At 47.3% G+C, this 12,538-nt stretch overlaps 1 protein-coding gene and 1 long non-coding RNA gene across 2 annotated transcripts in view; one reads left to right on the top strand and one right to left on the bottom strand.

Moving 5' to 3' along the window:
• Positions 1 to 12,538, top strand: part of LOC144160985 (beta-hexosaminidase subunit alpha-like) — a 196,522-nt gene that overhangs the window by 170,689 nt on the left and 13,295 nt on the right. The window lies entirely within an intron of this gene.
• On the bottom strand, positions 6,656 to 12,356 carry LOC144160900 (uncharacterized). The gene is made up of 4 exons (XR_013320431.1): positions 11,883 to 12,356; positions 9,003 to 9,122; positions 6,773 to 6,851; positions 6,656 to 6,683 (listed from the first exon to the last, which is right to left on the bottom strand). It is a non-coding gene; the product is annotated as an uncharacterized LOC144160900 (long non-coding RNA).

The following is a 12,538-nucleotide window of genomic DNA, read 5'->3' as shown; positions in this document are numbered from 1 at the left end:
TGCGTTATGGTGGTGTCCGCTCGAGCATTTCCTTGCAGGTGCATCCCAAGTATTCTTATTTGCCTCCTTTCTGGTATGGGAGCTGTTCCTATATATAGTTGTACTGGGGTGTTTTTTGGCATTTCTGTGATGCAGTGGATTCGTAGGAATTCCGACTTTTATGGAGCGCATTTTAGGCCGTTCTCCAAAGCAAGCTTAGATATCCAATTCACTGCATTTTGAAGATTTTGCGCCTTTTCTTTAGGGAGCCTCGGTTTGCCCATAGTGTAATGTTGTCTGCGTAGATCACGTGTCCGACATCTTGGAGTGCCTGTAGTTGTTTGGCGATTTTATTCATGGTGACGTTGAATAAGATAGATGATAGAGCCCTGTGGGGTGCCGATGTTTCCCTGCTGGAACGGATCTGTTCGTAGTTCCCACAGGCCGATCGTCGCTGTCCTGTTTTCAAGGAAGGCCGCGACTTAATTGTAGATTATTTCACCACAGCCTATTTTGGTCAGAGAATCTATTATGGCTCGGCGGGTGACATTATCAAAACCCCCTTTAAGTCGAGGGCTAGTACCAGGTTTTCCCCAGGGACTTTTTTGTACAGTACGTTTTTTTTGAGTAAAAGGAACCGCCGTTAAAAATCGCCACCACGCGGAACAAATACAAACTACACAGGAAATATGATATCAGTGCCTGGAGAATGCGACAGATGGCGCCGGAAGTCCATAGGAGCGCTCGTATTTTAAATATTGCCAATGGCGCGTTCGGGTCACCAGCGACCCACGTTCTATGGACGCGCTAACGAAATAGTTAAGCGTGCCTGGTGCAGGCGCCTTCTTAAGAAGTTTAGTTTACCTAGTGCTCGACTACTTATGTTTTCATTACGACTTTACCAGAAAAAATTACTAGAAAAAGAGACACCTAATTGTTTTACCTGGAAGAACTTTACCACTTCAGTATCCTTAATTTTCTATTGCAAATTTAAAGCAGTTTTCTTATTGGTGAAACTGATGCTGAATGTTTTGGTTTTGTTTAGTTTTATACCCGAGTTTTTGCACCACGCTTGAATAGAAGTTTATAATTTGTGCACTTTTATCTGATCTTCTGTGTTGTTAACTGCTGTATACATCACACAGTCATCCTCGAACAGTCTAGTCGTAATAGATGAGTCAACAGAAAATTGGTTATCTTTGACACCAGAAATGATTGATGCGTGGAGGGCTCAACCTGACCCTGCAGAGTGGCGGTCGTGATGAAGTGATGAAGGCGCAACGGACCTCAACCAATTTTAACCGCTTTCTGCTAGCAAGGGTTTTGGCTAGCAGTTTTTACAGTTATCTTGTTTTTGTTTGTTTGGTTCAAGTGCTGTGTCAAAACATGGTAGTAAAGAATATAAAAAAACGGTCGTAGCCCAGAGGGTAAGATGACTGACATTCACTCTGTTGGGTCTACCAGGCACAGGCTGGAATCCTGCTGGTGCCTGTGCGATTTTTTTGCGAATGTAATAGCTATGCGCACGGACGCGGACGGACATTATGCGGTCCTAAGGTACTCCGCACCTAAAAACTCTCTGGCGTCGGCGTCCGCCATGTCCTGTCAAGCGTGGCAGGTTGCCTTTAGAGCGCATTCGTTTTCCCCAATTTCCACGAGCTAGCAGACTAGCTATATGGAAGGAACGGTTATCAAGAAGGGCTCACTGAAGATATGGAAACACCGGCTATAGCAACTCGCTAACGACTCTTCAGCGGCAGGGGACAGCGGCAGGATTCTATTAAAGATAGTTGCTTAGGGAAGTCAGAATAATTGGTAATGGTCGCGGGTAGTCCAACGCTGCAGAACGGTAGCACAAAAGAAGACCGTATTGAAGAATGCTATCGGATGTCCTCCAAATCAAACCATTGGATCACCCTTACCATTATGTATTTATGTCAGTTTACTTACTTCCTGCAGTCTTACTTCATATATATACTGTCTCGCATAGCGGCGCAAGAAGGCAGTCCAATAGCCGATCGCCCGTTCACCTGGCTATTCACGAGCAACAACTCACACGATCCCGCGGCGCGAGCTGGGCCCGTGCCCCGTCCCAGTGCCAGCGGCCTCTTTATTCCTATCATCATTCTCATTGTGATGTGTTGTCGCTGCCCCAAATCAAGGAGGCCAATCCACCGAATTTTACACGTGTACCCTACGAAAGACGCAAGTCTGAAGAAGAGGAGGTGGAGGGACCTGTTCGTTTTCGGAGGCAGCAAGACGGCCACCCTCACGGTGTAGGCCCGAGGATCGTCGGGGGCTCTTCCGCCAGAGCCACCACTCGGGCTGTCAACGAGACGACGACCGATAACTGGACGACAAGACGCTGTTGCACCCGTCGGAGTACGTGGTGTTCCGGTGGCGTGGAGCGCGGGCAGCGAGGCCTCGCCGTGGCGTAGGCAAAACCCCTTCCGCCCATCGCTAGCCATCGGCCACCGTCACGTCCCTGTCAGCGAGATACCACCTCAACGACCACAACAACCTGCTCCGGGGCCAGCCAGAGAAGTGCGTCTCCGCGTCATCGCGCGATCGTCTGATGTGGGCGCATGACTTATTTCATGACTTTGCCCACTATCTTCTGCACTTGAGTGTTCCCGCATGTAGTGCGTCTCTGTATTTCAGTGCCATTCCCGGTTTGCACGTGATTGAGTTAATATATAGCGCGTTTGCGAAAGCATAGTCTAGGCTCGTGACTCTACGCGGTCCGGCCCAACATTCATTACGCTCATTTCTCAACACCCTCCCCCGCCGCTGATTCTGATTACCTTGGCGGGTTACCCCCAAGGATATAAAGGCGTTGAAATGGCCGTTTAATTGCTTGTCCGGATGAAACGCGTAAACGAAGCGAGCGGGTGCACCTTGGGAACGCATGGGGATGCAGCTTCGTGTGGCGAGCGCAGGAGAAGCAGGTATTCTCGTCGCCAACGGCGCCACAGGTGCGCCATGGTTGTCCGTCGATGTCGTGCTCGACGTTGTAGCTCCCCGCTGGAGGACATTGGTTGGTGCAGTTTCAGCCTTTGTGGCAAAGAGGTTGTGGGCCTGCCAAATACGAAGGGAGCCGGTGTCAGAGGAGATAGCTCTTCAGCATCTCCTGCTAATGGCGTCAACGGATGGCTGTTGACGGCTGCCTCAACTTCGCAGAAAACGGTCTCAATCTTTTCTCTGGACAATCGACTACGTCCAGGAGTCCTCCTTTCTTTTGTGATCCTTATGTGCCCTTCTTACCATAGGCTCCGCCAAGGTGCCTTTTCGACGCTAAACTTCCACTGAATTCGGCGCCCGCTGCAGAAGTCGAGCACCGCGGCCTCAAAGAACTGGCGCATTGATGGAACGTAAGGCCGTTGTCTGAGTACATTGTGGTTGGATTTCCACACCGGGATATCAAACGTCTCAAAACCAACAAAAACATCGATGCCTTCATGCCAGATGAGAGCTCCAGGTAATCGGCCCGTGTGACGGCGCAAGAGAACACGACGATGTAAGCCTTCTCATGTTCCGGATGCGACGATCCTCAGTATAAACATTCGCAGAACTCAATGCAAACGGCGGAAAACGGGTCAGCTTCGTTTACCCAATCTCGGGGCATAGGGGCGAAAGGCTCTGGTTCGGCCTTAAACCTAAGTTCTCGGTTAGGCAGGGAAAAGGTCTCCCGAAGTTCAGCCAGTGTTAAATCTACCCAGGAGTGTATCAATTCAATGAAGCAATAATAGTTTCATACGCTGGGCATCATTCTACTCTTCTCTCTTTGTACGCGCTTGTTGCATTTTTCCCCTGTAAGTGTGCTATTTATTTTCCGCAGCATGCAATAAAGCCATCAGTTGATAGTCAGCGCTTGTGGTGTGCAACTCTGTCCGTCCTTCGTTAAAATGTGCGCGGTTCCTCCATTTGTACCTGACCACCAAGTAGCCCAACATGGTACCCTTGTGGATCAACCACTCATGAGTGGCTGTATTAAGAGACGCGTATAGGTATCTTTGCTCGCCGAAACAACTGCATGGCGGACGTTCATCAGAGACTGCAGTTCTTGCAGGCGTCCCCGACGCGGATAAGCCCATCTTCGTCAATGAATTGGTGAAGCAGGGATAGGAGGCATGTCGCCCTACTGGGTCAGTTTCCTTGCCAATGCCTCCAACTCCTCAGAAAAAGCTTCTCTTTGAAAGTGACGCCCGGTAGTTCCCTGCTTGCGCCAACTCTTCTGTTATGAGCGGCCCGCTTGTCGTTTGTCTACCTGTGGTCGCGTTGGTGAACCGGTGAACCCAGACAGTTACCTGGAGCAATCGGGAGTATTTGCTGTACCAGTAAATTTGGACGAAAGGCTCAGGGTGCACGCTGCCGATTGTACAAGCAGCATTTGGAATGGCTTGCACCTCGCTGTTGTCGCCTAAGATTTCGAAAGGTTCCACTGGCCAAGACGCTTCGGCAAAGCACGCCACGGCGGCCCTCACCACCAAAGTTGAGAATTCTGGAGAGGGGTGGCTGGTTAGGCGCGGGTGAGGTCACCAGAGTTGTCTTTGCTTCGCAGTGTTGCCAAGGGTGGCCCTTCGTCAGCCGCTGTAGTTCTTTGAAGCCATTTCGGATGAAAGGCTATGTGCTTCAAAAATCTATGTGCTTCAAAAATCTGAGAGAGGGAAATCTAGGCGTCCTTCCAGAAGTACAATTTCACTGTGACCCAACACGGAGCCTGCCTCAAATAGTTACTCGGCCGCGCTGCGACAAGACATGCACCCAACTGAACTCGTGGAAGGGTCATTGTCTTGATAGGTGCGATGCGGCTGTTGCTAGTGAGGAAATTCGTTTCGTACGAATTACCATGAGCTGAGTGGCAGCAAAAGTACGCAGCCATACCATATTCTCCAGGACTAGCATCGGTGAAAAAAATGCAACCCCATGGCATCCCTGCGATCGCCATTCATGAAGTACACCTGTCGTGGCAGTCGATTACCTCCATATCAGGGAGCTCGCTGCACCAGGAGTTCTAGGCCGTAAGTTGAGCCGGCGGAAAGAGGGCATCCTAAGGGTGGTTCACCTTCCACAAATGTTGGAACAGCAGCTTCCAAACATCAACTGAATATGTGGTCACAAAGCCAAGGAGATTGTAGAGTCTGGCAAGTGACTGCAACATTATTCTCTTCATTGCCGGCTTCGTCACGATGACGGACGCAACCTTGTTGGTACTCACAACTGTGACGTGGTCTGATCGGTTCCATGGGAGCCCAAGAACCTTTATTCTCTACGGAACACTCCCTTCGGTCTCGAGGGCAACTCTGCCGGCAACAAACTGGTCTCGCAAAGTTGAGGCGCTAGATGCTCACTTGCGTAACTCCATGCCTGCATCGGTCATGATGGTTTTCGCTTGCGAGATTTTGTGCCCTGTTGCCTCATTGTCCGCGCCGATTACCAAATCGTGCACTTATAAGGAGCAAAGATGGCTTGCCACCGTGTCCGGGAACCGCTCTTTGAGTGCCAGCCGGTGATGACGCAGGGTGTCTGCCAACAGGAACCGACTGGAGGAGGCGCCGAAAGGCACTCTTGTCATTTTCCATCATGAATTAGTCGGCACTGGTTCATTCTCAGTTGGGAGGCGCTCGATCCATAGTTTCATACAATAACAACTAGAGTGGAATCTGGCGCTCCGATGGTCCTCCGCGATGGACGTAATAGTTAGTTCTGGATTCGGATTGGCACTCGATGGATTGCGGAAGCTATTTTGGATTGACTTGTGCAGCCAGTGTCGTTTACGTTTCTGAATGCATGAACACAATTGCCTATGTTGGAACAAGGGTTAAAAACGTTTCTCGTTGAAATGAATTGCGCACGTCCACTGACACCGCCCTGAGTGGAAATGTTTTGTAGCTATATAGTTGCGAATCAGTCGGGATATCAATTCATTGCCGGCACAGCGAGCGAAAACACAAATGACGTCGCTGTATGCGGCAAAGCTGCCAGCGGACTAGGAGTTGCCCGCTGTTCGTTCGGAAGAGCAATGTATCTTCGAAGCCTACGACGGTTGCGAACTGCTTTGAACAGCCACACTTATCTTGCGAAAGCCGGCTCCTACGGCGTAGGACAGCAGTACCGACGGCTGATAGAAACGAGCTTGATGAATGCCACTACCCTATTGAAAATGTGGAGTTGATGGAATCCATCAAACATCAACATGGTGGAATATGGTAATGGCATTAATGATGGCATGACGGCAGATGACTGCATGCTGGCAGGGTGATGGATGACGGCATGCTGGTAGACGTCGGTAGCTGACGGCATGCGTCGGTAGCTGACGGCAATGGTAGCGTCGATGCTGGCAGGTTGAGTGACGGTACGACGGCAGATATGCGAAATTCCACAAAAATGATGACGACATGAAAAGGAAAGGTGGTATGCAATGCTAATTAAAAACTGGTTTCATTTCTTGCGAATAAATTTATGAAATAAGATTTGCAGCAAGTAAGTAAGCTTGCCTATGCGTTTTGCTCTGTCCATTCATGTCGTGATCATTTTTCTGCTATCCTGCTACAATGCTCTGAAAACTTATCAACCATTTTATGAGAGCTTAGAGGTGTGTGCTGGGGTGCTTCAAAATATTACACAAAACAAACTTGGTTTTAACGTTGAATATATTATCATTAAATATCAAATATGGTGACTATCTTCGAACAGGTGGGCAGCTGAAAAGAAAAAAAAAAACTTAGTTACACACTAAAGCTTATACAATCCAGATCAACTAAAAACAAATGTAAATTCACATTTCACATACCTCCTTAAACATTCTGAGATGATCACTCCGATGTGGTCCCTTGCTTCCGCCCTTCCTCTTTGCCATAAAAATAGAAAGCCTGCAGAAAAAGAACATTTTCACCAAATTAAGTGGAAACCACCCTGCTAGGACTCCCTTCAGGTCATGGAAGGGTGCTCTTGACCGGCACTGCTCTAAAAGGCATCGCATGGTGGCAATGCCTTTCCCGGGAAAGGATTTTAGTAAGATGCAAGCGTGCATGCATGCAACCGAGAATTTCAAGAGAACATGCGTTAGCAGCGGGTGGGAAAGAAGCAAAACACCCTCGTCTAGAATAATTCTATGCTTAAAGCGCAGCCAGCGAATACCAGGCGCAAAAAAATGTAGCTTCAGGCGAGTGTGTTGAAGGTTAGGAACACGTTAAATTGAAAAGTGAAGAAGGCCAGATGACATTAACCTGGTTGGATGCATTGAAGCGACGAAAAGAAACGCACACAGTCTTGAGGTGAAAGTGCAGACTAAACGAATGTTTGCAAAAACTTCAGCAAACTTGTGATGAATTTAGAGAATGTTCAATACTATGAGGACAACCGAGCTGTGCAAGCACTAAACACCCTTTCGGAAGCCGCACAAGAAGGAGAACGGGTGTGCCAAATTTGCCATTGAACAGATTATCAATAGTGATAAGGCGCGCTGACTAGACAGGAACCCACGTTGCGGCAAAGTGTTGTGGAAGGCGACTTCTTGTAAAGGATACGAGCATGCGAGGGGCAAAAAACTGCTGAAGCTGCCGTGTCAAAGCACACTGAAAATCTTGTCGGACCTTCTGCAAGAGACTTGAGTAATAAACCTAATAAAGGAACGGCTTGAAGTGGAGGGACAAACCTTCCGGTCATAAAAGAACCATACTGCAGCCTGATTACTGACGAAATGTCAATACAGGAAAAAGTAATTTATGGCTGCCAAGTCGACATATTTTCGGCCTTGATATAAGCTGTGAACCTTGAACCAGCGGTGCCACTGAAATAGCCTGCAGGCTCCTTTGGTTTGTCCTGCGGGGGCTTTCCACGGCTGGCGTGATCCCCTTAGGGTATTTTTTACCGGGAACAGGAAGCATAACCGGCTCCGTAACCTGAATTTTAGTGTGCTCAACTGTGTAAGAGGTGGGGTTCTTCATTATCCGTATTGTCACAGCCAGCCACCAGACAAACAGCGCCATGTTTCTAGGCATGTCGGTTGACAACACACTACAACATCAGCATGTTTTGCTACATCCAGCACGGCAAAATGACCCATCGTTCCTTTTATTTGACCAAACCACCTCATTAAGAACCTTAGAACAAATTTTCTAGAGAGAGACAGGGGGATGTTTGATGGAATGCAGAAAGTTAGGGACTGTTTTGTTCTTAAGGCCCTCTTTAAGATCCAATAAAAGTTGTCACTTGTGAACCCAGTTTGGCTCCTAAGCTGATCGCACATTGAGCCGAACCTGGGAAAAATTAAGCTGTCCCACGCCACCTTGATATTTTCGCCTGTCGTCATCAGCAGCCCGAAGTTCCTTCAGAAAAAGCCCAAATGTCACGAAGACGCTACAGAATCGAAAATTCTAGTAAAAGAAGCTGAATAGTGCAATCCCATGTTAAGGACCATGCATCTACTCCACGTAAATATGTGATTGCAGCCTGTTCAGCAAGATGTCTCAAGTGAAGCATGACAAAGCGCAATAACACAACAGCCGAACCAAGAACTGTAGCGCGGATGGCTGATTGTGTGGCCGCTTTCCGAACTGACGCCACCGCATCACCGATAGCGTGCACCACAGGCGACGCGGCGGAGGAAAAGAGAGCTATCTTTCTCACAGGCGGAGAGGAGCATTCGGCGGGCTGCACCAAAAGGGGGATATCAAGCAGCTGTGTCACTTCTAAATGTTGCATCATGTGCATCCTAGTTCTCTTTTTTACTGAGAACTCCCACCTTCGTGCTTGTGTTTCAGCAGTCCAATGTACAACGGCAGCAAAGGTTCATGTTAAGCAACACATAAAGACGTTAAATACAATACATCCAAATTCACTGATTCCAAACTCGGAGAGCAATGAATTGCTGAAATGAAGATGCCGACATGCATATATATACAGTGCTATTGGAAGACCAAAGCACTGCACTCTCAGTCAAATTAGGCAAGTTCTGGTAACTGAATTTCACAGTGCACGTCATAGCATTGCACTACAATTGTATAGAACTAGGTGTTCACCTATTGTAACCAACCTGAAAAACAGCCAGTGACATCTGATGAGAGGTCCATCCAGATAGGTCCATCCACCAAGTAGGGCATGCCAGCTGATCTCCACTGCAAGGTGTAACAGTCAGTAGCCTGCAAGATAGAAGTGAGTGGCAAACAACAAGCAAGTTGCATTAGCCTTAATCCTTCAAAGTTCTAAATGCGATATTAAGGTGTCGAGCAAGGCGTTCTTCACACTCCAAGCGAAAATATGAGAACGTTAAAATACCACATTACCTGGATGTAAGGATGGCCGAAGTGACTATCACAGCATAGTGACAATGTCAACGATCAAGCTTCTAACTCAATTCTCTCTTTGGAAGTAGATGCCGTTCATTATGACCAGTTCATGTATGTTTAAAAAGGTGCCGAGATGAGCTCTCTCATTGCTATACGGCAAATTGCCTCCACAATTCTGTGAAAAAGCGCAGACCTAAATGATGATAACGTTGCCTTAACAATTAGGGAGTGCCTAGCGTTCCGTCCAGCCGGAATGCTAAAAACTGATAAAGTTCCGTCCAGACTGAACGCCAAATCAAAACCAGCCAATTAGCCGCCATTTCTCTTCATGGGATTTGGTGTAGTGGTTCCGCGGCTGACTACGAACGCTGTAGGCCCTGGTTCGATTCTCGCACCGCTTTTTTGTGTGTGTGTGTGTGTGGCCTTGGTTAGCGTTTTGTAATAGCAAAACTTCCCGCCCGCTTTACAATTCACGCGATGAGAGCAGTCGGTGTTGGTTTTTTACTCAAGCGGCCGAGCCACTCCCGCTCGCTGAAGCCAAGGCCGACGTAGCCATCGCCAGTTACACCCGATCTCCTCTAATTATTACCAGTGATTAATAATTAACAGTGACTCTGGCTAGTCAGTGACCGGAAGCGGTTTGGCCGGTTAGGTAAAAATCAAGACCGACTGCTCTCGCTGAAATATTGTGAAGCGGGCGTCGGGTGGCGGCTTGGAGATCTGTCCAGATTGAGCTAGAGTTAGTCCGATCATCTGTAATTATTAATAATGATTAATAATTATCAGTGATTCTGGCTAGTCAGTGAGCGGTAGCGGTTTGGCCGGATGGGTAAAAATCAAGAAAGACTGCTCTCAACGCGAGTTGTGTTTCCTTCAGACGGAACTTTAGTGACAGTTGCCGTTCCGTCTAGACGGAACGCTAGACACAGCCTAACAATTCTGCCAAAGGAGGCTGGAAAGGCTGTGATGAACTGCTGAACAACAATACAAGTGATGCAATTTTTTTTGTTTCTGAAGTCTCTCCTAGGTGATTGCAGCTTAAACCAGGTTCAATTCTTCTTCCAACGCAGTGCTTGAAGCCCACATGATGTGTCGGTGCATGTTTTCAGCTGGTACCGTCAATACCATGGCAACATTTTTTTCCCTTCAAAACATGAATCTAATCAGTCCTTAATAATGGCCGCGATGTCTTAGGGAAGCATAGGGAACCAGATTTAAGGTTGTGCTCACATTGACATCAAACCCATTGAAACGATTTTCAAAAATGACACACATTGGTATAGGCCGCAAAATTTGAAACATGGCAATAATGAATTACTGCCAATAATGACAATAGCCAGTGCTTAAAAAATTATTGCGATGAGAAAGAGGTTATCCTCTTCTGAAAAATTAAGAAAAAACTTTCAGTGTGATCTAACCATCTAGAAAAGGCTGTTCTCCCATCTATTTTCTAGCGGCATATTTTCTAGTACTATATTTATTTACATCAAGTGGTGTTTTTAACAGAGTGTATTCTTTGCTGTGCAATTATATACACAAGCTACTAGAAAGAGACCTTCGGCCTTAACCAGTCCAGAGGAGCCCCACTTTTTTTTTTAAGCATTTGCTCTTGTGCGGGGTGCACTCATCCACAGAATGGACCCAATACAAAATTTAACTGAGCAACACGCGTGGCCGCGAATTATTCGGAGACGGTAGTGAATGTTGCAGTGCTTAAACGCTCCCCATGCGCGGCCAGCATTGCTTATGCCTCTGCACCAGACGCACGATACGCATGTAGTTTCGACGTGGTAGCAAATTCGGGTTGAATGAACGTTTTTGGTGCGACTGATACACATGCACAAACATATATGCGATTATCGAACGATTGGAACACTCAAACATTCACTGCACATGCGGGGCTTGCGAGTGTGACGCCAATTTCAGCCATCGTACCCTCAATCTGAACGCAGAGAGCCTTGTTTGTACCAGTGCACTTTACTGAGTGACCGCTTTGAAAAATGACAATCCCTGCAGTGTAGTGTAGACTGCTATGTGCCTCGGCTAAAAGTTACCTAAAGCGTACCACTCCAGACCAGGTACGAAAAATGATGCGAAGAACAATTTGCAATTCCGTAAAAAGAACTACCCACAAAAAAAAAAAAAAAAACTTGCGAACTCAACCTGGAGCGGTCGACCGCGCGTATTGGCGATCGGTTGTTGCGAGCAACAAACCGTTTAGCCAACGTAGCAGTATGATCCTACTTCGCTCAACAAAAAGCCTACAAACGGCACAAACAATAGGGCTCTTCGCTTTACAGACTCGAATTCACCGCGGATATTCCGCCGGAGTCCGAGTATTCCCCGAAGCCATAAGGATACACAAGAAAATCGAATGCCTGACTGCTTTCAGGGAATCGGCGGTGAGTCCGGGACTGTAAATCGAACAGCCCTACTGTTTCTAGTCCCGCACGCAATATCCGCGGTCGAAAGGCAGATCTACGTAACACTCAAAATCAGTCGCCGTCAAAAAACATTAGGGCTAACCGACGACGCCAACGTCAAACACGGAACGGAACAGCCCTGCCCTGTTAAATACACAAGTAAAGTGCAAAAAGTTGACTAGTCACTTACCTTAAATCACAGGCGACATATCTTCGTTGAAACAATAATCCGATGTCTTCAAAACAACCACAACAAAGCCACTCGACAAGCGCGTACAACTCCACCGTCTCGGCGGCCAGGAAGAAAGGAATGCGGCGGCGTGATGGCGTGGCGATGTTGCTGGATGGAGCAGTGGAGTACTGAGGCCGGGGTTCCGGTTTCGGCTGTGCCTTGGTGTTTTCGTAACGCAGTTCATACACGGCGCGAAGTGAACAAAATTCGTCGAAACAAATTCTGGCTTGAACATAGACACATAAAGCAATGTAAATAGAAAGATCAGGTTGCCATACCCAGCAAAAAGTTGAGTTTGTTCGGCTATCCTGTATATATGCGATTGAGTTGTGGAATAAACCTCCGACATCACTTTGGGGGAAATCACTTTTGGTTAAAAACTACCAAGAACAGGCACATTTTTCGTTTAAAAAAAATCATATCGTGCTGTCATCAAAAAAAAAAAAAAAAACAGACCACCGGAGGATCGAACCACCAACCGTTGCAACAAAAAACGTGCACGTTACCACTGCACCACCGCCACAATCGGAATTTTTGTCCGAACAAGTGCCATTTATTTGGTTTGTCAATCTGAATGGCCCATAAATGCACAAATATTGTGATTTATGTTTTCT

Source organism: Haemaphysalis longicornis, unplaced genomic scaffold, assembly GCF_048455015.1.
Source record: "Haemaphysalis longicornis isolate Haplotype H1 unplaced genomic scaffold, Haemaphysalis longicornis Haplotype H1 scaffold_11, whole genome shotgun sequence".
Classification (NCBI taxonomy): domain Eukaryota; kingdom Metazoa; phylum Arthropoda; class Arachnida; order Ixodida; family Ixodidae; genus Haemaphysalis; species Haemaphysalis longicornis.
The sequence above is the reverse complement of the archived record's forward strand: the minus strand, read 5'-3'. Positions and strand labels throughout refer to the sequence as shown.